Here is a 27,267-nt window from a genome sequence, read left to right on the forward strand (position 1 = left end):
TTTCATCACTATTTGGATTATATTATTTTTTTCTAGTTAACAATTATCTGAATTGTACAACTAAAATGCCATGTCTTACAAGGAACATGCTTGGGTATAGTGGTTAAGAAGCCTCTTAGGATGCCAGAATACCAGAGTGCTAAGGTTATTGTCCCATCTTCACTTCTGAGTCCACTTTCCTGCTATGGTGCACCCTTGATGGCAGCTAGTGATGGTTGAAGTATTTGGGTTTCTATCACCTGTGTGAGAGATCCAAATGGAATTCTGAGATTCTGGCTTTGGCCTGGGATAGCTGTGGCTCTTGCAAACATATAGTGTGCGAACTAGTGGGTGGATAATCTCTGTCTCTATCTCTCTGCTTTTCAAATAACTTTTTAAAAATTAACAAATAAAAAGAATGGTTAAGGTCTTTAAGCATATTTCATCAAAATTAACATGTACTCAGGATTAGTAGCATAATGTGGAATCAAAGGGTTATAATTAGAATAATTTGAACACCGACACACCAGACATAACTTTTGTTCCTTTCATAGTTTGGAATTTGACTCGTTTGATGTTAAAAATAACTTATTTAAATTAGTTAATGGGAATAAGTTAATGAGGATATTGTAAATTAGTTCATGGAGATAAGGAAGAAGCATTTCATGATATAAATTTTTCACTAGTTTTTTTCACTAATTCTTCAATATTCTTTTTTTTAACTTTTATTTAATGAATATAAATTTCCAAAGTACAGCTTATGGATTACAATGGCTTCCCCCCCATAACTTCCCTCCCACCCGCAACCCTCCCCTTTCCCTCTCCCTCTCCCCTTTCATTCACATCAAGATTCATTTTCAATTCTCTTTATATACAGAAGATCAGTTTAGCATATATTAAGTAAAGATTTCAACAGTTTGCACCCACATAGAAACACAAAGTGAAAAATACTGTTTGAGTACTAGTTATAGCATTAAATCACAATGTATCGCACACTAAGGACAGAGATCCTACATGAGGAGTAAGTGCACAGTGACTCCTTTTGTTGACTTAACAAATTGACACTCTTGTTTATGGCCTCAGTAATCACCCTAGGCTCTTGTCATGAGTTGCCAAGGCTATGGAAGCTTTTTGAGTTCACCGACTCTGATCTTACTTAGACAAGGCCATGGTCAAAGTGGAAGTTCTCTCCTCCCTTCAGAGAAAGGAAACTCCTTCTTTGATGACCTGTTCTTTCCACTGGGATCTCACTCACAGAGATCTTTCATTTAGGGTTTGTTTTTTTTTGTTTTTTGTTTTTTGTTTTTTTTTTTTTTTTTTTTTTTTTTTTGCCAGAGTGTCTTGGCTTTCCATGCCTGAAATACTCTCATGGGCTTTTCAGCTGGATCCGCATGCCTTAAGGGCTGATTCTGAGGCTAGAGTTCTGTTTAGGACATCTGCCATTCTATGGGTCTGCTGTGTATCCTGCTTCCCATGTTGGGTCTTTCTCTCCCTTTTTTTATTCTATCAGCTAGTATTTGCAGACACTAGACTTGTTTATGTGCTCCCTTTGGTTCTTAGTCCTATCATTATGATCAATTGTGAACAGAAATTGATCACTGGGACCAGTGAGATGGCATTGGTACATGCCACCTTGATGGGACTGAATTAGTATTTTTTTTGTTCTAGTACTATTGGTTGAACTCTGTAATTAACACACAATTATTCTTAGGTGGTTAAATTTTAACTGAAAAGTGATCCCTGTTAGGAATTTGGAAAACATTATGCTGAGTGAAATAAGCCAGTCCCAAAGGGACAAATATCATATGTTCTCCCTGATTGGTGACAACTAACTGAGCACCAAAAAGGAAACCTGTTAAAGTGAAATGAACACGATGAGAAACGGTGACTTGATCAGCCCTTGCCCTGACTGTTGATGAACAACTTAATACGTTATCCCCCTTAGTGTTTTTTGTTTGTTCTACTTAATACTTTTGGTTGAATACTGTAATCAATACACAGTTATTCTCAAGTGTTGAAACTTAACTGAAATGTGATCCCTGTTAAATATAAGAGTGGGAATAAGAGAGGGAAGAGATGTGCAATTCGGGACATGCTCAAGCTGACTTAGCCCAAACGGTAGAGTTAGAAACATACCAGGGGACTCTAATTCTTCAATATTCCTTCTGTCATATTTGATGCATATATGCTTTAGTGAAGGCCCAATTCAAATATGATCATAAAAAGTAGTGATAAAAAGAACTATAATAAACCTATTCTAGCCTTTAGAAACATGGGTGAAATACAAATTGTAAAATCTTAATTTACATGCAGGTTATTTTCTTCAGAATTCCTCAAAATTGTTCATAAGAGTGTTATTTGTTTTCCAACATCTTTTTGATATAGAAGAAAAAAAATTACAAGAAAAAATGGCACATCTTTTTTTTTTTTTTCAAACAAGATTACAATTAGTCAACAGTACTATAACATTATAGAAATAGGCAAGAGCTAATTGGCTAGAAATCAGGTTTCTGACTCTAACTTAAATAATTAATCTTTCAGTTTTTATTCTTCAGTGTTGCTCATGTCCACTTCATCTGCCTTATTGAGTATGCTGAGAACCAAATGATTAACAAAATATTTTAGAAAGTTGAAAGTGATGATAAAAGTTGGGATGATACTGCACAGACAGAACATGAAGGAATTGTCACTAGAGATTGGGCATTGCCCATTCAGGGCAGAGAGGACCACGGTAATGATGAATCATAGCAAGGCATATGCAATTAGATTTGATGAAGAGCTGTTGCAAAATGAGCCACCCAGGGCCGCTGTTGTGGTACAATTATTTTAGTTGCCATTTGCAATGCCAGCAACCTGTATTGGTGTACAACCCTCGAGTCCCAACTGCTCTGCTTCCAGTTCAGCTCCCTGCTAATGTGCTAACGATAACCCAAGTACTTGGACCCCTGCCAACCATGGCAGAGTCCAGGATAGAGTTCTGGGGCCTGATTTTGGCTTGGCCCAGCCTGGGCTGTTACAGCCATTGGGGAGTAAACCAGTGGATGGAAGATCAATCTCTTTCTCACTCTCTCCATCTCTAAAATAAATATTTCTTTATTTAAAAAAAAAACTCCAAAACCAATAATATTTTATTAGTAATGAAACTTTACAAATAAAATCAGAAGTGATGAATCAATGTCTGCTCCTTTCTCTAAATGTAGAACAGAATGAACAATAATAGCACCATGTGGAGTAATTACTAAGACTATTAAACAGGTAAGAACGGCTTGGCTGTCAGCCTAACAAAAATTCAGTCAGAGAATCCAAAGAAAAATAGTCCCTAAATGCCCATTTACAATCATTTGACTAAAAGCAAGGAGATAAATATCTGTTTATTGTGATTTGGTAGAAAGGGGAAAGTCACAAAATAACCTTGATTCTATAATACATAAAATTTCAATTACAATGTAACTTTTTACTTAATGATCATTCATAGTTGAGTCATCCTTAAGCCCCAAAACATGCAAAATTTTATAAATATTTCCATGATATCTGAGCTAGTTGCTGTATAAATGCAAGCTTTCTTTTGTAAAAAGTAAAACAAGTAGTAGCTATATTTAACAGCTTACATTGTAGAGTTGCTCACTGGGGAGTCCCTTTAGCATTTCTGCATGGAAAAACATATTTATTCCTTTCCTAAACTAACTGTTATTGGCCTCTTTTCTGTAACAAGGTAGCAATCATTGGGAATATTTGTTATTATGGTATACAGTAGGTACATGTATGAAACATGACATATTTAATAAAATACATGCTGCCAAATTTTCATGAGCAACTAGCATTGATATTTAGTTCAATTCAACAGATAATTACTGTGGGACAATTTATGCAAAAGCTTATAGAAACATACTAGATAGATACAAAGATCTAAAGGCCAATTTCTTTTTCCAAAACACTTTTGAGATGCAAAGTGGGGTGTGTGTGTTTCTGTGTGTGTGTGTAAAATAAAAGAATGTCCAAAATAATATATTGTTTGTTAAAACTTTCAGTATAGAGGTACAAAAAAAATCCCTTGAAAGAGGAGGAGTTCCCCTAAATAAGGGATAGTAATTGTATTTGGATGAATGATAAAAATAATTTAGATTGTATTGATGTATAGATGGTGAAAGATACAATATCATACCTCACCCTCTTAGGATTAAGGCTAACACTCTTATAACAAAAGACAGGTTAACAAGGGATAAGTATAACATTTATTTAATCAAAGTTTACCTGACACAGAAGCCTTCAGAATTAGGAATTCAAGATCCACACGAAACTGTACGTTTCTGTGCATAGATTTGTAGAAGAATAGATATCCGCATATAAAATGACAAAAATATCAGGACTCAATGAAAGTAGGCTGGGGAAACCCAGCAAGGCCTGTCTGTTTGGATTCTTCCTGGCCACTCTGCTGGGATTCCTTCTGGTTGGGTATGGTGCAGGACCCGTTCCAGAATGAGACACTTATGCTCTGTTACCAGATAGGAGGTTAGAGAATTGCTTTATGTCCAACTCTAACATAGAAAGATGGGAGTATATTGATGCTTCTAGGCTGAATATCTAGCTTTGAGATTGAGGGGTTCTATTTTCTATAATCCTTCTTATGTGGCCTACCTTGAGGAAAATAGGGAAGTAAAAGAAATAAGGACAGGAGAAACTCAGACACTTTGCTTCTGCAGTCCTTCCAAAGTACTTTAGTTGATATGAGTCATGGATAAGAAATTCGTGATAAGATAATACTTGAGATTACATTTGGTGTAGTGGTTAAGATGCCAGGTAGGACACCCATCTCCTACATAAGAGTTTCTGCTGAGATTCCTGATTCTAGTTTCCTGTTATTGAGGATTCCAGTTTCCTGCTATTCCTGCTTTTGGGAGTCAGTGCTGATGGCTCAAGTATTTGAGTTCCTGATAACCATGTGGCAGACCTGGATGGAGTTCCCACCTTCCTGCTTCAACACCTAGGCCATGATAAGCTGTTGCAGACATGCCTGGCCTTAGCAGGCATCTGTGAGCCAGCTGATGGGATATACTGGTCTCTGTCTGATAGTCGTACAGACAAAAAACCAAAAAATGAATAAATAATGCTCATTTTGTATAAAAATTATTAATGGCCAATTTTGGGGCATGATATATTCATCATGCTAAAAGAAAAATAAAACTATCAACAAAGATATCTCATAACTTTGTAAAAGGTGAAGGAGGCATTGAGACACTCCAGATAAATAAAAACTAAGATACTATTACTAGATCTACCCCCCAAGAAATGCTTAAGGGTGCCCATCAGGCTGAAATAAAAGATAACCAGGCAGTAACTTAAATATATTTGAAGAAAATGGTACCTGTAAAAGCAATTATATAAGCGATTATGAAAGTCAATGTTGTTCTTTTTTAAAGCCCCTTTTTCCTCATAATTTAACAGGTAAACACGTAAGACAATTTGAGTATTCAAAAGTTTACAAAAAATACACATTATCCTTAATTCCATTTTCCATGGGCTTTTCAAAGTACCATCATATTATAAATCTATATGTACAGAAACAAAATATTAGATGCGGTTTTTGAATAGGAATAACAAGGAAGTGTATAGTAGCAAAGATTTTACTTATTATTGTAACTAAGTTGCTATTAATCTAACCTGGATTATCATAAAATATGATCTTATAATTTTCAGGGCAAAAAATCACTGAAATATTTATTGTAGAAGAAATTTCAGGGAATTGACACAGTACATGGAATTAGCACAATAAAATAGTAATGGAAAAGTTGATGAACAATAAATTTGTGACATATGGAAAACAACTAACAAAATGATATATGTAATCATTTGCTGACAAAAATGTTAAATATTAAGGAATTGAATTTTCCAATGAGAAGTCAGATATTGAAAGGGAAGACAAAAAAGGAAGAAAAGAGGGGCAGAGCCAAGATGGCAGAATAGTGAGGGCGCGCACCAATAGTCCAGGAAATTTTAGTTTAATAAAAGTGGAGTTATGGTAGCCTCAGAAAAAGGATCAGAAAAAAATTGCAGAGGAAACTCTTCCGGATCTAGTGGCTGTGACTCGGAGGACCTACTGGCAGAACAAGGTCGCCCACTACGCGGAAGCCGAGCCGCGGGAGCCGCAGGGTCTGCGCACCAGAGCGGGAAGGGAAGTGGATGTCACACAGACACCAGCGGGGAGAGCAGGGACGCCCAGGGCTCCAAGTCCACACATCAGCGCTGGAAGGGGAGGTGAGCTCAGTAACCGGAGACATTGGCGGGGAAACGGCAGACAGAATTTAGAGGGCAGCGGGCTTTGAGGCAGACTGACTACAGGAGAGAAAGGAAAAAAAAAGGAGGGGGGTACTGGTACAAACAAGTGTTTCTCTTTCTCCACCAACCTTGCAAAGGCGAGCAAGAGACAAAGAGAAGGCCCTGCTTGGGATATACATATCAAAAGGGGAGAGCTAAGGCTACAATTCAGTAGCCTAGGCAACCCAGTGGGAGTCTGCAGGAGAAACTGAGCTGGCACAGACTCTTTGGGTAGAAGCCAGAGATCAGAAGCTAAATACCATCAATTCTGCTCAGCCGTGCTGTATTATTTACCTCCTGAATAAAAAATAAAATAAATAAATAAATAAATAAATAAGTAAGTAAAGAGAGAGAGATTTACCACGCATAACCTGAGGGTGTCACTTTGCACACCTGTAACCGGGAAGAACCAAGCAGAGCTCTCAGGCCACACCCATCTCAAGCCTCCAAGGCTCCTCCAACAGCAGGCAATCCACTTAACACAGACATAGTATAAAAAAAAAAAAAACCTCACAGTAAGTGAAGAAGAATTAACTATGCAAAAATCGAGGGAACAAGATCAATGATGACACTATGATGCCTCCAAATAAACAAAACAACCCAAGCCAAGATTATGAAGATGATGAGATAGAAGAAATGCAAGATACGGATTTCAAAAAATTTATGATAAGAACATTTAGAAGTTTTTTTTTTTTTTTTTTTTGACAGGCAGAGTGGACAGTGAGAGAGAGAGAGACAGAGAGAAAGGTCTTCCTTTGCCGTTGGTTCACCCTCCAATGGCCGCCGCTGCAGCCGGCGCACCGCGCTGATCCTGGCAGGAGCCAAGAGCCAGGTGCTTTTCCTGGTCTCCCATGGGGTGCAGGGCCCAAGCACCTGGGCCATCCTCCACTGCACTCCCGGGCCATAGCAGAGAGCTGGCCTGGAAGAGGGGCAACCGGGACAGAATCCGGCGCCCCAACCGGGACTAGAACCCGGTGTGCCGGCGCCGCAAGGTGGAGGATTAGCCTATTGAGCCACGGCGCCGGCTGAACATTTAGAAGTTTTCAAAAGCAAATCCTTGAACTACAAAAATCCTTATTGGACAGGAGTGAAAATCTCTCTAGTGAAAATGAAATTTTAAGGAAGAATCAAAATGAAACACAGAAACTAGTAGAACAGGAAAGTGTGATAGTGAAGAGAAATCAAAATGAAATGAAGAGCTCAATAGATCAAATGACAAACACATTAGAGAGCCTTAAAAACAGAATGGGTGAAGCAGAAGAGAGAATATCGGACTTAGAAGACAGAGAACAGGAAAGGATACAGTCAAACCAAAGAAAAGAAGAGGAAATTAGAAATCTAAAAAATATTGTTGGGAATCTACAGGATACTATTAAAAAAAAAAAAAAAAAAAAAACATTTGAGTACTAGGAGTTCCTGAAGGCATGGAGAGAGAGAAAGGATTAGAAGGCCTTTTTAGTGAGATACTAGCAGAGAACTTTCCAGGTTTGGAGGACAGAGACATCCTAGTACAGGAAGCTCATAGAACCCCCAGTAAACATGACCAAAAGAGATCCTCACCACGACACGTGGTAATTAAACTCACCACAGTAAAACATAAAGAAATGATCCTAAAATGTGCAAGAGAGAAACATCAGATTACTCTCAGAGGATCTCCAATTAGACTCACGGCAGATTTCTCATCAGAAACACTACAGGCTAGGAGGGAATGGTGAGACATAGCACAGGTGCTAAGAGAGAAAAATTGCCAGCCCAGAATATTATATCCTGCAAAGCTATCATTTGTGAATAAAGGTGAAATAAAGACCTTTCATAGCAAACAGAAATTGAAAGACTTTGCCACCACTTGTCCGGCCCTGCAAAAGATGCTTAAAGATGTGCTACACTCAGAAACACAGAAACTTGGCCATCAATATGAAAGAAGGTAAAGAAAGAAAACCTACCGGTAAAAGAGCATGGGAAGCTCAAAGCATAGACTAGAAAATATCTCCGGGAAAATGGCAGGACAAAGTCATTATGTATCAATAGTCACATTAAACGTTAATGGATGTAACTCTTCAGTTAAAAGACACCGATTGGCTGATTGGCTTAAGGAACACAACCCAACTATTTGTTGCCTACAAGAAACACATCTCTCTAACAAAGATGCAAGCAGACTGAGAGTGAAAGGTTGGAAAAAGATATTCCAAGCTAACAGAAACCAAAAAAAAAGCAGGTGTAGCCATATTAATATCAGACAAAATAAACTTTAATACAAAAACTGTTAAGAGAGACAAAGAAGGGCACTATGTAATGATTAAGGGTTCAATTCAAAAGGAAGATGTAACTATTATAAATGTATATGCACCTAATTGCAGGGCACCGGTCTATTTAAAAGATATGTTAAGGGACTTAAAGGGAGACTTAGGTTCCAACACAATAGTACTGGGAAACTTCAATACTCCACTCTCAGAAATAGACAGATCATCCAGACAGAAGATCAACAAGGAAACAGCAGATTTAATCGACACTATTGCCCAAATGGATCTAACAGATATCTACAGAACCTTCAATCCTACATCTAAAGACTTTACATTCTTCTCATCAGTGCATGGAACCTTCTCTAGGATTGATCACATACTAGGTCAAAAAGCAAGTCTCAGCAAATTTAAAAGAATTGGAATCATACCATGCAGCTTCTCAGACCCCAGTGGAATGAAACTGGAAATTAGCAACTCAGGAAACCCCAGAAAGTATGCAAACACATAGAGACTGAACAACATGCTCCCGAATGAACACTGTGTCATTCAAGAAATCAAAAGAGAAATCAAAAATTTTCTGGAAGTAAATGAGGATAACAACACAACATATCAAAACTTATGGGATACAGCAATACAGCAAAAGCAGTATTGAGAGGCAAGTTTATAGCAATAGGTGCCTATAACAAGAAATTGGAAATGTACCAAATAAATGAGCTTTCAGCGTATCTCAAGGACCTAGAAAAACTGCAGCAAACCAGACCCAAATCTAGTGGGAGAAGAGAAATAATTAAAATCAGAGAAGAAATTAACAGGATTGAATAAAAAAAATTACAAAAAATCAGCCAAGCGAAAAGCTGTTTTTGTGAAAAAATAAACAAAATTGACACCCCATTGGCCCAACTAACTAAATAAAGAAGAGAAAAGACCCAAATGAATAAAATCAGAGATGAAAAAGGAAATGTAACAACAGACACCACAGAAATAAAAAGAATCATCAGAAATTACTACAAGGACTTGTATGCCAGCAAACAGGAAAATCTATCAGAAATGGATAGATTCCTGGACACATGTAATCTACCAAAATTGAACCATGAAGACATAGAAAACCTAAATAGACCCATAACTGAAACAGAAATTGAAACAGTAATAAAGGCCCTCCCAACAAAGAAAAGCCCAGGACCAGATGAATTCACTGCTGAATTCTACCAGACATTTAAAGAAGAACTAACTCCAATTCTTCTCAAACTATTCAGAACAATTGAAAAAAGGAATTCTCCCAAATTCTTTCTATGAAGCTAGCATCACCTTAATCCCTGAGCCTGAGAAAGATGCAGCACTGAAAGAAAATTATAGACCAATATCCCTGATGAACATAGATACAAAAATCCTCAATAAAATTCTGGCCAGTACAATACAACAACACATCAGAAAGATCATCCACCCAGACCAAGTGGGATTTATCCATGGTATGTAGGGATGGTTCAATGTGCACAAATCAATCAATGTGATACACCACATTAACAGACTACAGAAGAAAAACCATATGATTATCGCAATAGATGCAGAGAAAGCATTCAATAAAATACAGCACCCTTTCATGATGAAAACTCTAAGCAAACAGGGTATAGAAGGAACATTCCTCAATACAATCAAAGCAATCTATGAAAAACCCACAGCCAACATCCTATTGAATGGGGAAAAGTTGGAAGCATTTCCACTGAAATCTGGCACCAGGCAGGGATGCCCACTCTCACCACTGCTATTTAACATAGTTCTGGAAGTTTTAGCCAGAGCCATCAGACAAGAAAAAGAAATTAAAGGAATACAAATTGAGAAGGAAGAAGTCAAACTGTCCCTCTTTGCAGACGATATGATTCTTTACTTAGAGGATCCAAAGAACTCTACTAAGAGACTATTGGAACTCATAGAGGAGTTTGGCAAAGTGGCAGGATATAAAATCAATGCACAAAAATCAACTGCCTGTGTATACACAAGCAATGCCACGGCTGAGAAAGAACTGCTAAGATGAATCCCATTCACAATAGCTACAAAAACTATCAAATACCTTGAATTAACTTAACAAAGGACGTTAAAGATCTCTACGATGAGAATTACAAAATCTTAAAGAAAGAAATAGAAGAGGATACCAAAAAATGGAAAATACTTCCATGCTCATGGATTGGAAGAATCAACATCTTCAAAATGTCCATTCTCCCAAAAGCAATTTATAGATTCAATGCAATACCAATCAAGATACCAAAGACATTCTACTCAGATCTAGAAAAAATGATGCACAAGAGACCTCGAATAGCTAAAGCAATCTTGAACCACAGAAACAAAGCCGGAGGCATCACAATACCACATTTCAGGACATACTACAGGGCAGTTGTAATCAAAACAGCATGGTACTGGTACAGAAACAGATGGATAGACCAATGGAACAGAATTGAAACACCAGAAATCAACCCCATCATCTACAGCCAACTTATATTTGATCAAGGATCTAAATCCAATTCCTGGAGCAAGGACAGTCTATTCAATAAATGGTGCTGGGAAAATTGTATTTCCACATGCAGAAGCATGAAGCAAGACCCCTACCTTACACCTGACACAAAAATCCACTCAACTTGGATTAAAGACCTAAATCTACGACCTGACACCATCAAGTTATTAGAGAACATTGGAGAAACCCTTCAAGATATTGGCACAGGCAAAGAATTTCTGGAAAAGACCCGGGAGGCACAGGCACTCAAATCCAAAATCAACTATTGGGATTGAATCAAATTAAGAAGTTTCTGTAGTGCAAAAGAAATAGTCAGGAGAGTGAAGAGACAACCGACAGATTGGGAAAAAAATATTTGCAAACTGTGCAACAGATAAAGGGTTAATAACCAGAATCTACAAAGAGATCAAGAAACTCCACAAAAACAAAACCAACAACCCACTTAAGAGATGGGCCAAGGACCTCAATAGACATTTTCCAAAAGAGGAAATCCAAATGGCCAACAGGCTCATGAAAAATTGTTCAAGATCACTAGCAATCAGGGAAATGCAAATCAAAACCACAATGAGGTTTCACCTCACCCCAGTTAGAATGGCTCACATTCAGAAATCTACCAACAACAGATGCTGGCGAGGATGTGGGGGAAAAGGGACAGTAACCCACTGTTGGTGGGTGTGCAAACTGGTCAAGCCACTATGGAAGTGAGTCTGGAGATTCCTCAGAAACCTGAAGATAACCCTACTGTTCGACCCAGCCATCAAACTCCTTGGAATTTACCCAAAGGAATTTAAATTGGCAAACAAAAAAGCGGTCTGCACCCTAATGTTTATTGCAGCACAATTCACAATAGCCAAGACCTGGAACCAACCTAAATGCCCATCAATGGTAGTCTGGATAAAGAAATTATGGGATATTTACTCTTTAGAATACTATACCACAGTAAAAAAAAAAAAAAAAAAAAAAAAAAAAAAAAAAACAATGAAATCCAGTCATTTGCAACAAAATGGAGGAATCTGGAACACATCATGCTGAGTGAAATAAGCCAGTCCCAAAGGGACAAATATCATATGTTCTCCCTGATCGGTGACAACTGACTGAACACCAAAAAGGAAACCTGTTGAAGTGAAATGGACACTATGAGAAACAGTGACTTGAACAGCATAGCCCTGACTGTTAACAAACAACTTAATACATTATCCCTCTTAGTATTTTTTGTCTGTTCTACTAATACTACTGGTTTAATTCTGTAATTAATACACAGTTATTCTTAAGTGTTAAAATTAAACTGAAATGTGATCCCTGTTAAATATAAGAGTGGGAATAAGAGAGGGAAGAGATGTACAATTTGGGACATGCTCAAGCTGACTTGCCCCAAATGGTAGAGTTAGAAACATACCAGGGGATTCCAATTCAATCCCATCAAGGTGGCATGTACCAATGCCATCTCACTAGTCCAAGTGATCAATGTCAGTTCACAATTGATCATACTGAAAGGTCTAAGAGTCTGGGGGATCACATAAACAAGTCTAGTGTCTGCTAATACTAACGGATAGAATAAATAAAGGGGAGAGCGATCCAACATGGGAAGCGAGATACACAGCAGACTCATAGAATGGCAGATGTCCTAAACAGCACTCTGGCCTCAGAATCAGCCCTAAAGGCATTTGGATCTGGCTGAAAAGCCCATGAGAGTATTTCAGGCATGGAAAGCCAAGAGACTCTGGCAAAAACAAACAAACAAACAAAAAAAAAAAACAAACAAAAAAAAACTAAATGAAAGATCTCTATGAGTGAGATCCCAGTGGAAAGAACAGTTCTTCAAAAAGGGAGGAACCTTTCTCTGAAGGGAGGAGAGAACTTACACTTTGACTATGACCTTGTCTAAACAAGATAAGAGTCAGAGAACTCAAAAGGCTTCTATAGCCTTGGCAGCTCATGACTGGAGCATAGGGAGATTATTGATGCCATAAACAGGAGTGTCAATTTGTAAAGTCAACAACAGGAGTCACTGTGCATTTACTCCTCATGTAGGATCTCTGTCCTTAATGTGCTGTACATTGAGATTTAATGCTATAACGAGTACTCAAACAGTATTTTTCACTTGGTGTTTCTATGTGGGTGCAAACAGTTGAAATGTTTACTTAATGTATACTAAACTGATCTTCTGTATATATAGAAAATTGAAAATGAATCTTGATGTGAATGGAAGGGGAGAGAGACAGGGAAAGGGGAGGGTTGCGGGTGGGAGGGAAGTCATCGGGGGGGTGGGGGGAAGCCAATGTAGTCCATAAGCTGTACTTTGGAAATCTATATTCATTAACTAAAGTAAAAAAAAAAAGAGAGTCAATGCATTATATTATGTAGTGAATTCACCCAAACTCCATTTAATAAACATACTTGAAACCACCAAAAAAAAAGAAAAATATTATAATCTAACAACTTATTTCCAGTAAGTACTTCTTAAAATATAGTTGCTATAATGTTATCCCTTTGGAGACGTTGATTACACATATGCTAAGTCATTTGAGACATTTCAGAGCTCACTGATGCTCTATTCATTTTTTAAATTTTCATTGCTTTTCATTTTATGTAATTTCTGTTATTATAGCTAGTATATAACTAATCGGCAGTTAGTTCTCCTTTAGAAAACAGGTTTTTTTTTCTATTATCAGATATTCTTTTTAATTTCTAGAAGTTTGAGTTATCTTCCAAAATATGTTTCCTGTCCCAATTGAATGTTTTTATACCTCCTTTTATGTTCATAAATTGTGGATATTTACGTATTACTGTTTGATATATTATTTTACTAATTCTGTCATCTGTGTAGTTTGTAGGAATGTTTCTATTGAACAATTTTTTTCACAATATGCAATATATTTTCTCTTTAATTTACAGGCATGATAGCTAGATTTGAAATTTCAAAGTTTGACTGCCAGTTTCTTTTCTGTGTGTTTCTTCAAATAATATTTTTTCTTTGTTTTGTTGTGGAAAGATTTTTAAAACAGATTTTTTCCCCTGCAGTCTTGCTATTATGCTAAGTTAGTTCCAGAACAACCTTTAGACTACAGCTAATTTGTCTCTGCATTGAGGAAATATAATCCTTAGTACTTGTATTAGTTGTTTTTGTTTTTGTTTTTTACTATAACTAAATACGGTAGGCAGGCTATTTCAGAAGGAAAAGAGGTCTATTTTGGGGACACAGTTATGGGGTTCAAAGTCTGAGCAGCGTGTCACAAGCTTTCTCAAGGGTTCTCTGAGTTGCAACCCAATACAGAAGGGCTATGTGTATCTGTCTATACATGTGATGTATCTCTCTCCTCCTCCTTTCAAAGCCATTAATTTTAATCATGGGCCCATATCTAAATGCCATAGCTGAATTTAATTTTCACTCTCTTAATACAATTAACTTACACATTTGGTGATTATCTCCTGCATGAGTTCAGAGGGGCGAATCATAATAGTACTAAAGTCAGTGACACAGATGCTTCACATTTTCTCTGCTCTGGTGAAATCTTGAGCTACTTCTTCGGCTGTGTGAACCCAGTTTGTTTGCTCTGCCTTCTCCTTCAAGCTGGTTCTTTCCCAAGCCTCAGTTATTTTCCTTATACAAATATTATCTATTGGTATGCAGTAGAGTACTTTAGGCAATCTGTATTGAAAGTGTCTAAATTTCTCTCTGTCTCTATGTGTGTGTGTGTGTGTGTGTGTGTGTGTGAGTTTCTATTCCTCTCCATCTCTCCCTCTCTCATAATAAACCTTCTTCCCAAATCTACTCATCTCCAACCTTCTCATCTCCAGTACTTTCCTGCAAATCCTGGTCACCTTGCCCTCTGTGAAAACTCAGCTCTCTCCCGGGTTTGCTTTTGCTTAGATTCCTCATGCTCGTGCAGCCTAGAATCATTCTCCTGTCAGTAAGCTAGGATAATTTAGAGTCATATCTTTTGATTCTCATCTCTCAGGAATCACCCTCTTGTGTTTTCTGCTGTCCATTGTCTGACAACCATTGTTTCCAACCTCTACCTAGGATTTTTTTAACTGCATGAGGTTGAAAGATACATCTGATACTCTGTCATTGTCATAAATGAAAGATCCTGCCATATAATTTTGTATTGTCTACTTATGATCCTTTCTTCAGCTTCTTTTTGCCAGCTCTCTCTAGGTTTATTAGATTGATCAAAGATTATTCCTCCTTTATCCATGAAGCATTGAAGCATGAAGCATGAAGTCAAATCGAGTTAATCATAACTTTGGTGCACCAGTAAACCACATTTTTAAATTCAGGTTTTATCATTATTTTATTTCTTTTAAATTTTCCTCTTCATATCTGATTCCTACTGCTTTAACCTCTTCTTTACAGATATCTTCTCTCTTAATACAGTTTGACCTAAATCCTTTTGTATGCAGTGATAGATTGTGTGTTTTTAACTTCAAGTGATAATTCTTGTTTTTTACTTACTTATACTAAATACAATGCTCTTGTTTTTTACTTACTTATACTAAAAATTCTTTATGCTATGATCATTTTGCTGCATGATCTTACCTAATAATTGTACAATATATCCACAGCATAATTTCCCTACATATTTCTCCCAATCATGCAAAAATGACTTGCCAATAGTTCCCTGCAAGGATAAATAACACAAAAATTAACAAATCAATGCCTCTTTTTGATGTATGAGAAGAATTTTCTGGGAAATATGCCAGAAAATGTGATAGTCTAGTAGGATATACAAATATTATATCATAGTTTTTGCCAGATTGCTTTCTCCACTGGTTTCTAACACTCTGGATTTTTGCCAAAAGTACTCAGGAATGTTTTTCCCTGTATATCTTTATGCATCTCCAAATAATAGTCTTTAAATAGTACAAAGAATCATCATATTATAAAATCTGCCTTTCTGTGATTCCTATGATATTTTGGCTAGTCATTTAATTGTGTCCATATGTGCTTGATCCTTCACATCAGTTGGTCATATAATACTACTTTTTATTTTTTTTTGTCTCTTTGCTGATGGTATAAGTTCCTTGTGTATTCCGTGTATTAAATGTCTGTTAAATTTAGCAAAATTCCTTCTTCCAAATTTTAACTACCTGTAGATTATTTATTAAAAATAAATTAGTCATTTTAAATCTAACAAACACTGGAGAAGAGATTTTTCAACACCCCTAGTTCAAAAATACATCATTTGATGTGATTTGTAATGCTACAATGCTATACTTTATAGCAGGTGATTGATTCATTTGATTTATTCTTTTTGGTACTCTCATTCTGACATTATTCTATTTCTTGATTTTATTTCTTCCTAATTTTCTCATCTAATATTGATTTCTTCCTAATTATCACTTCTAATATTGATTTTTTCCATTTTCTCCTATGGTCCCGTTTTATTCTAAAATCCCAAAATTTTTCATTTTTTTTTATTTTGCTTGTTTTTTTTTTTTTTCTCTCTCTGCTGCAAAGTTAACAACTTTTTCAGTTTTATCTTCAGGCTCATGAATTCTGCATCTGGTTATAGGTAGATTATTATGCTTAAACCCACCTTTTTTAAAATTTAAATGTGTAGGGGGCCCACGCGTGGCTCACTTGGTTAATCCTCCGCCTGGGTGCCGGCATCCCATATGGGCACCGGGTTCTAGTTCCAGTTGCCCCTCTTCCAATCCAGCTCTCTGCTGTGGCCCAGGAAGGCAGTGGAGGATGACCCAGATGCTTGGGTGCCTGCACCCACATGGGAAACCAGGAGGAAACACCTAGCTCCTGGCTTCGGATCGGTGTAGTTCTGGCTGTAGCAGCCATTTGGGGGGTGAACCAATGGAAGGAAGACCTTTCTCTCTGTCTCTCTCAATGTCTAACTCTGTCAAATAAACAACAAAAATTTAAATATGTAGATATTTATCATATAAAAAGTCTACCTACTCTCTTTCATGATATCATGTAATTTTTACATGATTTCTACTTTTCATTTATCTCTGGGAATATTTTTAGCACACTCATTTAAGCTCTCCAGTATTGTATTCCTTTATATTATGTGGAGAATAAATTTTAACATTGATTGAATCTGCAGTTCTTACATCAAATTATTTAAAATAAAACTGGAAATTTCTCTATCATGGTTATTTCATTATAGTAACTTGAGTTCTCAGAATATCTTAATAAGGGATATATTTTATTAATTCACTTGTCTTAAAAAGTTACTTCCCCTTTGAGGCCTGTGCTATGCTTTATTCTTGTAACTTGTGTTAACTTCCTAGAAACAAAAAGTGGGGTGATTCAAGCCCTGCTTGGGATGCTGACATTTCACATTGCAGTACCTGGGTTTGAATCCTGTTTCTGCTCCCAATTCCAGCTTCCTACTAATACTCAGCTGAGAAGCAGCATGTGATGATTTAAGTACTTGGGCCCTTTCCACCCCTGTGGGCTGAGTTCCTGGCTCCAGGAGATCTGGGAAATGAATCAGTTGAATGGGAGTTTCCTTCCTCCCTCCCTCCCTCCCCTCCCTCTCTCTCTTCCTTCCTTCCTTCCTTCCTTCCTTCCTTCCTTCCTTCCTTCCTTCCTTCCTTCCTTCCTTCCTCTTTCCCCTCCCCTCCTCTCTCTTCCCCTCCCCTCCCTTCCCTAGCCTTCCCCTGCCTTTGCCTCTCCTCTCCTTTCTTCTCTTCTCCTCTCCTCACTTCTCTATCTCCCCCACCCAGCCAAATAAATTACATAAAATTTTAAAAACACAGAAACATTTTAAAAATAGAAAACTAAATGAATATTAAAAAGCCTTGCATCTTCTATCATCATTTCCCTATTGTACATGCCTACAATAACCACAGATAAATACTGCAATTGCAATTGCACAGTTACCTTCTGTGCAAAAAACAAAACAACAACAACAACAACAACAACAAAAACAGTTTTACGAAGTATTGCTGGCTGGCGCCGTGGCTCACTAGGCTAATCCTCCACCTTGCGGCACCGGCACACCGGGTTCTAGTCCCGGTTGGGGCACAGGATTCTGTCCTGGTTGCTCCTCTTCCAGTCCAGCTCTCTGCTGTGGTCAGGGAGTGCAGTGGAGGATGGCCCAGGTCCTTGGGTCCTGCACTCACATGGGAGACCAGGAGGAAGCACCTGGCTCCTGGCTTCAGATCTGTGCAGCACACCAGCTGTAGCAGCCATTTGGGGAGTGAACCAACGGAAGGAAGACCTTTCTCTCTGTCTCTGTCTCTCTCTCTCTCACTGTCTAACTCTGCCTGTCAAAAAAAGAAAAAAAGAAGTATTGTTGCAAATACAGTTTTTTGTTTCTTTTCTTTTTTCTATTTTTTTTTTTTTTTTGACAGGCAGAGTGGACAGTGAGAGAGAGAAATAGAGAGAAAGGTCTTCCTTTGCCGTTGGTTCACCCTCCAATGGCCACCGCGGCCAGTGCGCTGTGGCCGGCACACCGTGCTGATCCGTAGCCAGGAGCCAGGTACTTATCCTGGTCTCCCATGGGGTGCAGGGCCCAAGCACTTGGGCCATCCTCCACTGCACTCCCTGGCCACAGCAGAGAGCTGGCCTGGAAGAGGAGCAACCTGGACAGAATCCGGCGCCCCAACCAAGACTAGAACCCGGTGTGCCGGCGCCGCTAGGTGGAGGATTAGCCTAGTGAGCCACAACGCCGGCCGCAAATACAGTTTTGTAAAACTGTTTTATACCTTTATGAAACCAATTGCTAGGAATGTTATACTACTATAGTGTTATTGATCTGTGATTACTTTAAAATTTAAGATGGTCATCTTTCCATTCAATTACTGTGTATAGCCATAGCCTATATTCCCATTAATCTGGGGTCCTTTTGCTTTTACTTATTAAACTTCTTATTTGGTAAAGTATTAATCTTTTTATTGTAATATAAATTTAAAATGCCTTATTTCAAAAACTTAAAAAAAAGGAGGATGGGATGGGGAAGGATTAAGGGAAGAAGGGACTATCATTATGTTCTTAGAATTGTATCTACAAAGCACTCTGAATCTGTTAAAAACTAATACAAATTAAAATTATAAAAATTTATTTTTTTAAAAAAAGAACAAACAAGGAGGTCACACTCATGCCCTTCTTCTTTAGCTATATAAGTCAACATTTATGACTTCAATTCTCTTCAACTTATGGATATTGAAATTTTACCAAAAATGTGAAAATTTACATGGTAACCAACATGGCATCATAACATCTGTTTCTCTATACCGTTACTTTTGTGTTAGTTTCTCCACACTCAATATAATTGTTTTTTCATATTTAATATTAGAAGATTATACTATTTTCCATTCATTTAAGTCTTCCGACCTGTTTCAATTTTTAGTTCCAGGACTTCCTTCACTTACTTTCAAAACTAATATTTAAATTGAAGATAATGCTTTATCAACATTCTAATTTTATAGATGGGAGAACACGAAAACACATAATTCAGTGCTAGAGGCGAAACCCTGAAACGTTATGATGTACTTTTCAAGCCCTGTGCTGTCAAGTAGCAATTTGCTTTTTTTTTTTATCTTTTAATCCCTATTCTTTCAGGTTTTTCTCCATACATCAGAACTGTAAAGATGTGATAAATCGTGCAAGTTTTCCCTTTTTACTGTCCTTTATATGCCCTTGTGCAATCACATTACAGTTTGTTATTGGAAACATTAAAGCATTATCCTTCATTAACCATAATCTCATTTGTTTTCATATCATCCATTTCTTTCTTTACAAACACTTGTTCTGAATATGCTTCCCTAAGCAGTGCCACTGTAGTGTACCTTGTAGTTATCTCAGCTTAGAGGCCTTTGCTGAGCTTTCTATCTGAAACTACACTAGAAATAATTTCAGCAATACTTTAAAAGTAAAGGTTTTTGCCTGATGAATGTTCCTAGATGTGTTATCTCTGGTGGCTCAGAGGGAGAGGAAATACCAAAATGTACTATTTTTTAGAGTGAAAAAACAAACTGAGCTAACATCTTGCCTGATGGAACACTGATATTTTTTTAAGTCTTTACGTGGGGATCCGGATTTTAAAACTAATATATAAAAAACATCTAATTCTCTCTAGAACTCCATGGTACTGCCAGAATCACAGAAACTCATTTCAAAGTCAGTAATGTCTGAATTTATACCACAGAGTTGGTGGTTCCTTGATGACTGGAATAGAGCCATTGCACAATGTATATTTTAAGAAATCTCAGAAAGCTAAAATGAGTTTCTAGTTAACTTAGGAAATTTGAAACATATATAAGGCCATTCAAAACAGAATCTCTTTTTGTATGGGAAGTTACTGTCTCTGATGATTAATACAAGCACAGCTCTTTTGAGGATTTTCCCAGGGTAGACCTTTAACTTTACTGAAAAGAAATTTCTCATGGGGAACATTTTCATTGATTGTATGATTTTCTTATTCCAAGTGCTATGCTTGTCAATTATAAATGCTATCTTTCATAATCCTAAGAAAACTGTGTGAGATAGGCATTATTTACTCACGTTTTATAGACTAGGAAAATATGCCACAGTGAGAGGAAAACAAAAATTGTCCTGTTTCTATAACTGGAATTCCACGTGTGGCCAAAGAACATATAGTAAATTTAATGACAATGCTAGGTGTTAGGTGTATGGATGTTGGCTGTAAAACTTCAGCTTTAATGTTTTCATTTTTAAAAAACAAACATTACATAATTTGTAATGAGAAGACTTCTCCTGCTCTGACTGCTTCTGAAGACAGCTTCCCACCACAACAATGCTCACGCGTTTTGCAGGAATTTAATCACAACACATCTGTCTTATTACAGAGAGAATATATATTTGCAGAACATAAGATATGAGTTCTCTTCCCAGCTCTTTCTACCATTTGTCTGTTTCAATCATGATTTACTATTAGAAAAAGAGCTAAGATTATAGGGCTTTTAACATTACAATAATATATTTGAGTTAGTGTAATAATTATGTTAAATGAAGACCCTGAAAAGTGAGATACTTCAATGTGTTTTGTTTCCCATTATCCAGTCTTCCAAAACTCCCCTCCCATCCTTCCCAGCCTCTTGCAAAACTCTTTTAAATTCAAATATATTACATGTTATGTGTGTGTATGTGTGTGTGTGTGTGTGTGTGTGATTTTCTAACTTACACACTGAGAGAAAGAAACATATTGGACTTTTCTTTCTGTGTCTTACTTATTTTACTTGGTAAAATCATCTCTAATTTAATCCATTTTGCTTCATATGTCAAAAGTTCTTTCTTAAGGCAGAATAATGTTCTGTTGTTTAGGGCCTAGCCTTCAGCTTAGCAGTTAAAATATTCATTAGAGGAGCCTGCTTCCTACATTGACGTACATGCTTTTGAACTCCAATTCTGGCTCTTGATTCCAGTTTCCTGCTAGTGCCAACCATTGTAGTTAGTGGTAATGGCTTATGTAAGTGAATTCTACCATCCATATGGGATACCTAGTTTTAGTTTTCGGCTCACAGATTAGACTTCATCTCACCCCTGATTATTGTTGGCATTTTGGGAGTTAACTGGTGGATAGGAGCTTTCTGTCTCTCCTCTGTCTCACACACACATGGACATTTAATCCCTCTCTCAAATTTTTTAAAAAATTTAAGTATTGTATTTTGTATACATACCATATCATCTTTATCCATTCACCCATTGGTGAACACCTTGCTTTGTTCCATTTATTCCCTTACAAACAGTGCCACAATGAACATGGTAGTACAGGCAGATTTTTCATATGCTGGTTTCACTTCCTTTAGATATATATCCAAAAATGGGATAGCTGAGTCTTATGATGGTAGATCTATTATTAGTTTGTTTTCTCTTTCCCAGAAACTTCCATTCTGTTCTCCATAGTAGACAGTGGCTGTACTAACTTGCATTTGTACCAGTAATGTACAGATTTCCCTTTCTCTACATCCTTATCAGTATTTGTTATTTTTTGTATTTTCTTTAGCCATTCATTTTTCAAAATTTATTTGTTTGAAGGGCGGAGTTACAGAGGGAGAGACAGAGAGAGAGCAAGATCTTCCGTTAGCTGATTCATTCCCCAAATTGCTGCAATGGCTGCAGTGCCCAAGTACTTGGGTCATCTTCCTCTGCTTTTGCAAGCACATTAGCAGGGAACTGGATTGGAAGTGGACCAACAGAGACTTGAGCCAGTGCCTTTATGGGATTTCCGTGTGTCAGGCAATGGCTTAGCCTCCTATACTAGCCACCATCCCCCTTTGTTAAAGATTTGGTTTATTTATTTGAAAAGCACAGTTACAGAGAGATGGAGAGACAGAGAGAAAGGAAAAATTACTATTATTAAAATATCCTTACCACTCAAAGCAGATTGAATACAAACCCAATCAAATTATCAATGACATTATTCATAAAATTAGAAAAAATTAATCCTAAAATTCCTATGGAAACACCAAAAACCTAAAATAGCCAAAAAGAAGTCTGGTACAAAAAGAACAAAGCCGAAGGCATCACCAATACTGGATTTCAAGATATACTATGCGATTGTTGTTATCAAAATGGCATGTTATAGGCATAAAAACAGAAACATCTACTGATGGAAGAAAATAGAAACCCAAGAAATGATCCCATACAGCTATTGTAAACTTATCTTTGACAAAGGAGGTAAACTTTTTGTAGGGATCTTTCACATTCTTTGTTAAATTTATTCCAAGATACCTTATTTTTTAGAAGCTATTGCAGAATTGCTCTTATAATGTCATTCTCAACAAGTTTGGTGTATAAAAATGCTATTGATTTTGTATATCCATTTTGTATTCTGCAACTTTACTGAATTCATTTAACAGTTGCAATAGTCTCTTGGTGAGACCTTTGAGTTTCTCTTTATATGGAACCATATCAACTGCCAAAAGGGATGATTTGACTTCAATTCCTGTATGTATTCCTTTTATTTCTTTAACATAGTGAAGAGACAACCAATATGATGAGAGGAAAAAGTTGCAAACTTTTGTTCTACCCTGGAGCAAAGACAATATCTTCAATAATTGGATATCAAAATACCAAAGATTTAAGAAACACACCCACCTGATTCCAAACCCTCACCATATACAAGTATCAAATGAATCAGATTTCTAAATGTAAGACCTGAAACTATGAACCTATTAAAAAACCGTAGAACTACTTCAAGATAGTGCCATTGGCAAGCATTTTTTGGACAAAATCCCAAAAGTGCAGGAAACAAACAAATAGGATTATATGAAACCAAGAAGCTTCTGAATTTAACATTGACCAAGATTCTTGACTAAACATTAAACTAATTTATTCCTTATAATAGGCCTTTTTTCTTATATACCTTATTTTAGCAATCTTTAAACTGTACATACTTTCTCTGCCCCTTTGAGAAATAAATATTCCCCAACCGCTTTGCTAGTTCTACAACATATGAATGTGTTTTTCAAGAATCTACAAGCCATCTTTAAAAACTTTATCAACCAGAAATATCCTTTTCTCCCTGTTATTGTGGGATGGAGACAAATTTTCTCAGCATCCATGAGCAAACACAGATAGCTTCATTATTTTGACCAATCCTTCCCAACAGCCTCCACTAGTTTTGGTACTGACTCACTTCAGTACTTAAAAATACTTCTCTCTTATGTTCCAACAAAATTTAGTTCAATCTTTGTTCCTTATTGCAGTATTCTTGATTAAAACCTTCTTTCCTATTTCATTTGTCTCGTGGAAATTTTCCTATGTTTGTCGTAAACAGAAAATAACAGGGACTGAACCCCCCAGATGTCTGGCACCAATTTATTAATCTCAGGTAAAACCAGTCTCTTTTTTTAAATTTTATTTAATAAATATAAATTTTGAAAATACATCTTTTGGTGATAGCGGTTTTTCCTCCATAACCACCCTCCTACCTGCAAACCATCCCATCTCCTACTCCCTCTCCCATCCCATTCTTCATTAAGATTCATTTTTAATTATCTTTATATACAGAAGATCAACTTAGTATATACTAAGTAAAGATTTCAACAGATTGCACCTACACAGACACACAAAGTATAGATCACGGTTTAAATACTAGTTTTGCCATTAATTCTCATAGTACAACACATTAAGGACAGAGATTCTACATGGGGATTAAGTGCACAGTGACTTCCATTGTTGATTTAACAATTGACATTCTTATTTATGATGTCAGTAATCACCCAAGGCCCTTGTCATGAACTGCCAAGGCTATGGAAGCCTCTTAAGTTCACAAATTCTGACCTTATTTAGACAAGGCCATAATCAAAGTGGAAGTTCTCTTCTCCCTTCAGAGAAAGGTACCTCATTCTTTGATGGCCCGTTCTTTCCACTGGGATCACACAGAAATCTTTCATTTAGGTCATTTTTTTTTTCTTTGCCACAGTGTCTTGGCTTTCCATGCCTGAGAAATGTTCATGGACTTTTTAGCCAGATCCGAATGCCTTAAGGGCTGATTTTGAGGCCAGAGTGCTGTTTAGGGCATTTGCCATTCTATGATTCTGCTGTGTGTCTCACTTCTCATGTTGGATATTTCTCTCCTTTTTAATTCTATCAGTTATTATTAGTAAACACTGGCCTTACTTATGTGATCTCTTTGACACTTAATCCTATCTTTTTGATCAATTATGAAGTTAAACTGATCACTTTAACTAGTAAGATGGCATTGGTACATTCTCTAATAACTCATTTGCTTCCAGTAGAATTGGAACTTTAAACCTAGAATTTAATTTCACATGATGCATTCCAGCAAGATTTTAAAATACATATTGATATTAAAGTCAGTGTTTTTAAGACTATGTGTCATCTCAAGATGAAAGCTCTGATTTAAAAGAAAGCATTTTTTTTTTTTTTGACAGGCAGAGTGGATAGTGAGAGAGAGACAGAGAGAAAGGTCTTCCTTTTGCCATTGGTTCACCCTCCAATGGCCACCGCGGCCAGCGCGCTGATCCAAAGCCAGGAGCCAGGTGCTTACCCTGGTCTCCCATGGGGTTCAGGGCCCAAGCACTTGGGCCATCCTCCACTGCACTCCCGGGCCATAGCAGAGAGCTGGCCTGGAAAGGGGGCAACCGGGACAGAATAAGGCGCCCCGACCGGGACTAGAACCTGGTGTGCTGGCGCCGCTCGGTGGAGGTTTAGCCTATTGAGCCGTGGCACCGGCCAAAAGAAAGCATCTTAATTTTCAACTTGATCCATCACTTATAATCCACTTATTTTAATAATGCAAAATTTTCCTGACCACTATATTGTCAAAAACAAATCTTTTATTTCCTTTCCTAGAACTACTTAGAGAAAACTTATACCATTAAATATTAAGTACACATCTCCAATTTATAGACGCTTAGTTCTATCCCCCAAATTCTCTTATGTGGCTACTTTAGCTGCCAGCAGAGTAATTTCTAGCTGAATAGTTTGCCTTTGCTATAGGTATGTACTGTACATACATAGGCAATGCTGTGTGGTTACATTCCCAGGCAACTTCTTAGTAAAATGAGATCATCATTTTGAGACGCTTTTAATAAAGGTATCTTGAAATAAACTTACAATTAATAAAAACATCCAAAGGTGCTTGGGTTTCTGAAGTCAATTGAAAGAAAATAACATTTTAAGTGATGAAATAAACACACATTGGAGTATATATTGGATTGTGTAAACTCCGGTTTAGCTTAGTATATGTATATAGACTTATTTTAAGTTTAGATTGTCCAATTTCCATGATACTACTAAAATTTTTTACTAACTTTTCAACTGGTTTAATATGTCAGTTTAGGATCAATGTTTTATATATTTACTTGGCATTTTTGTCTTAATCAAAGAATGAAGTGTCTTCTGTCATGGTACTAATTTTGTATCATCATACACTTTGTATTAAAATTATAATGATACACTAGGATCACTCCTGGGGACTCAGATTCTATTATCATAGATGTTTCCACTGCTAGTGAAAGTAGATTTGGGTACAGTAAGTTGGCAATGCTAGATGATGACTTCAGCATGCTAGTGGAAAGTACAAAAGTGAGAAATTATTTTACATTCAGAAACTTTGTTTATGATTTAATGATGCTATTTTCCAGGTAGATGCTGTTGCCTTGGGTTTTAGAGACTCTGTGTATTATGATTATTACTGTTTCCTGAAAATGACATCCATTAAGAGACTAACTTCTGGCTTCTTACATTTTGAGGTGTTTCTTCATGTCATGGAACAGATTTGAAAAAGTAAAGAATTTTTATGATTGAATATATTCATATAAACTATTTCAAAAGTGAAAGAATCACACTGGACTATTTTCTGTACAAGAAGATACTGGAGATAGGATGTTTGAAGTATAAAATTTGGGGACGGCACCGAGCCTCACTTGGTTAATTCTCTGCCTGAAGCACCCATATCCCATATAGGTGCTGGGTTCTAGTCACGGTTGCTCCTCTTCCAGTCCAACTCTGTTGTAGCCCAGGAGTGCAGTGGAGGATGGCCCAGGGGCAGAGGCCCCTGCACTCGCATGGGAGACCAGGAAGAAACATTTGACTCCTGGCTTCAGATCAACGCAACTCCATCCTTAGCGGCCATTTGGAGAGTGAACCAACGGAAGGAAGACTGTCTATAACTCTACCTGTCAAATAAATAAAAAAAAAAGAAGTATAGAATTTGTAAAAAATGCAGCTGGGTTTAAGCATAAAAGCAAGTAATACAATGTAGCAGCATTTGAATGTACCAGCAAATATTTGAGCATACATGTGAATTAATATAAAGTAGCCTAGCATGAATAAAACTTAAGACTTAGAGTATGTTTAGATTGCAGTAGAAACTGTTATTAAAAGCATATTTTTCTATTTGAATATCTACAATAACATGATAGAATGTTATATAGGATCCATTTTAACAAATTTTTATGGCTGTGTAATTTATAGTATTTATGGTTACACTTACAATGACAAAGGAAAAGTAATAAAATGATTATATTTTCAAAGTACAGATTACTAATATTTTTACATTGGCAATAAAGTGATATACAGTATAGACTGTATATATTTTAGTACAGAATTTTACATCTTCACATTTTCCTGAAAAAAAATTTCTGGTACATTTTTGGAAACTATCCTCATGTCTTTTGTTTTTAAGTGTAATATATTTATCAGAAACATACATGTATACTCTTAGAAAGAGCATTAGTCCTATCTACAATTGGAGAAAAGTCAGGTCTAATATATAATATTTTAATTTAAGTATATTATAGTAGCTGGTTTAAATTTCTCCTAGTAATTTTTTC

The sequence above is a fragment of the Oryctolagus cuniculus genome, chromosome 2, assembly GCF_964237555.1.
Source record: "Oryctolagus cuniculus chromosome 2, mOryCun1.1, whole genome shotgun sequence".
NCBI classification, from domain to species: Eukaryota; Metazoa; Chordata; class Mammalia; order Lagomorpha; family Leporidae; genus Oryctolagus; species Oryctolagus cuniculus.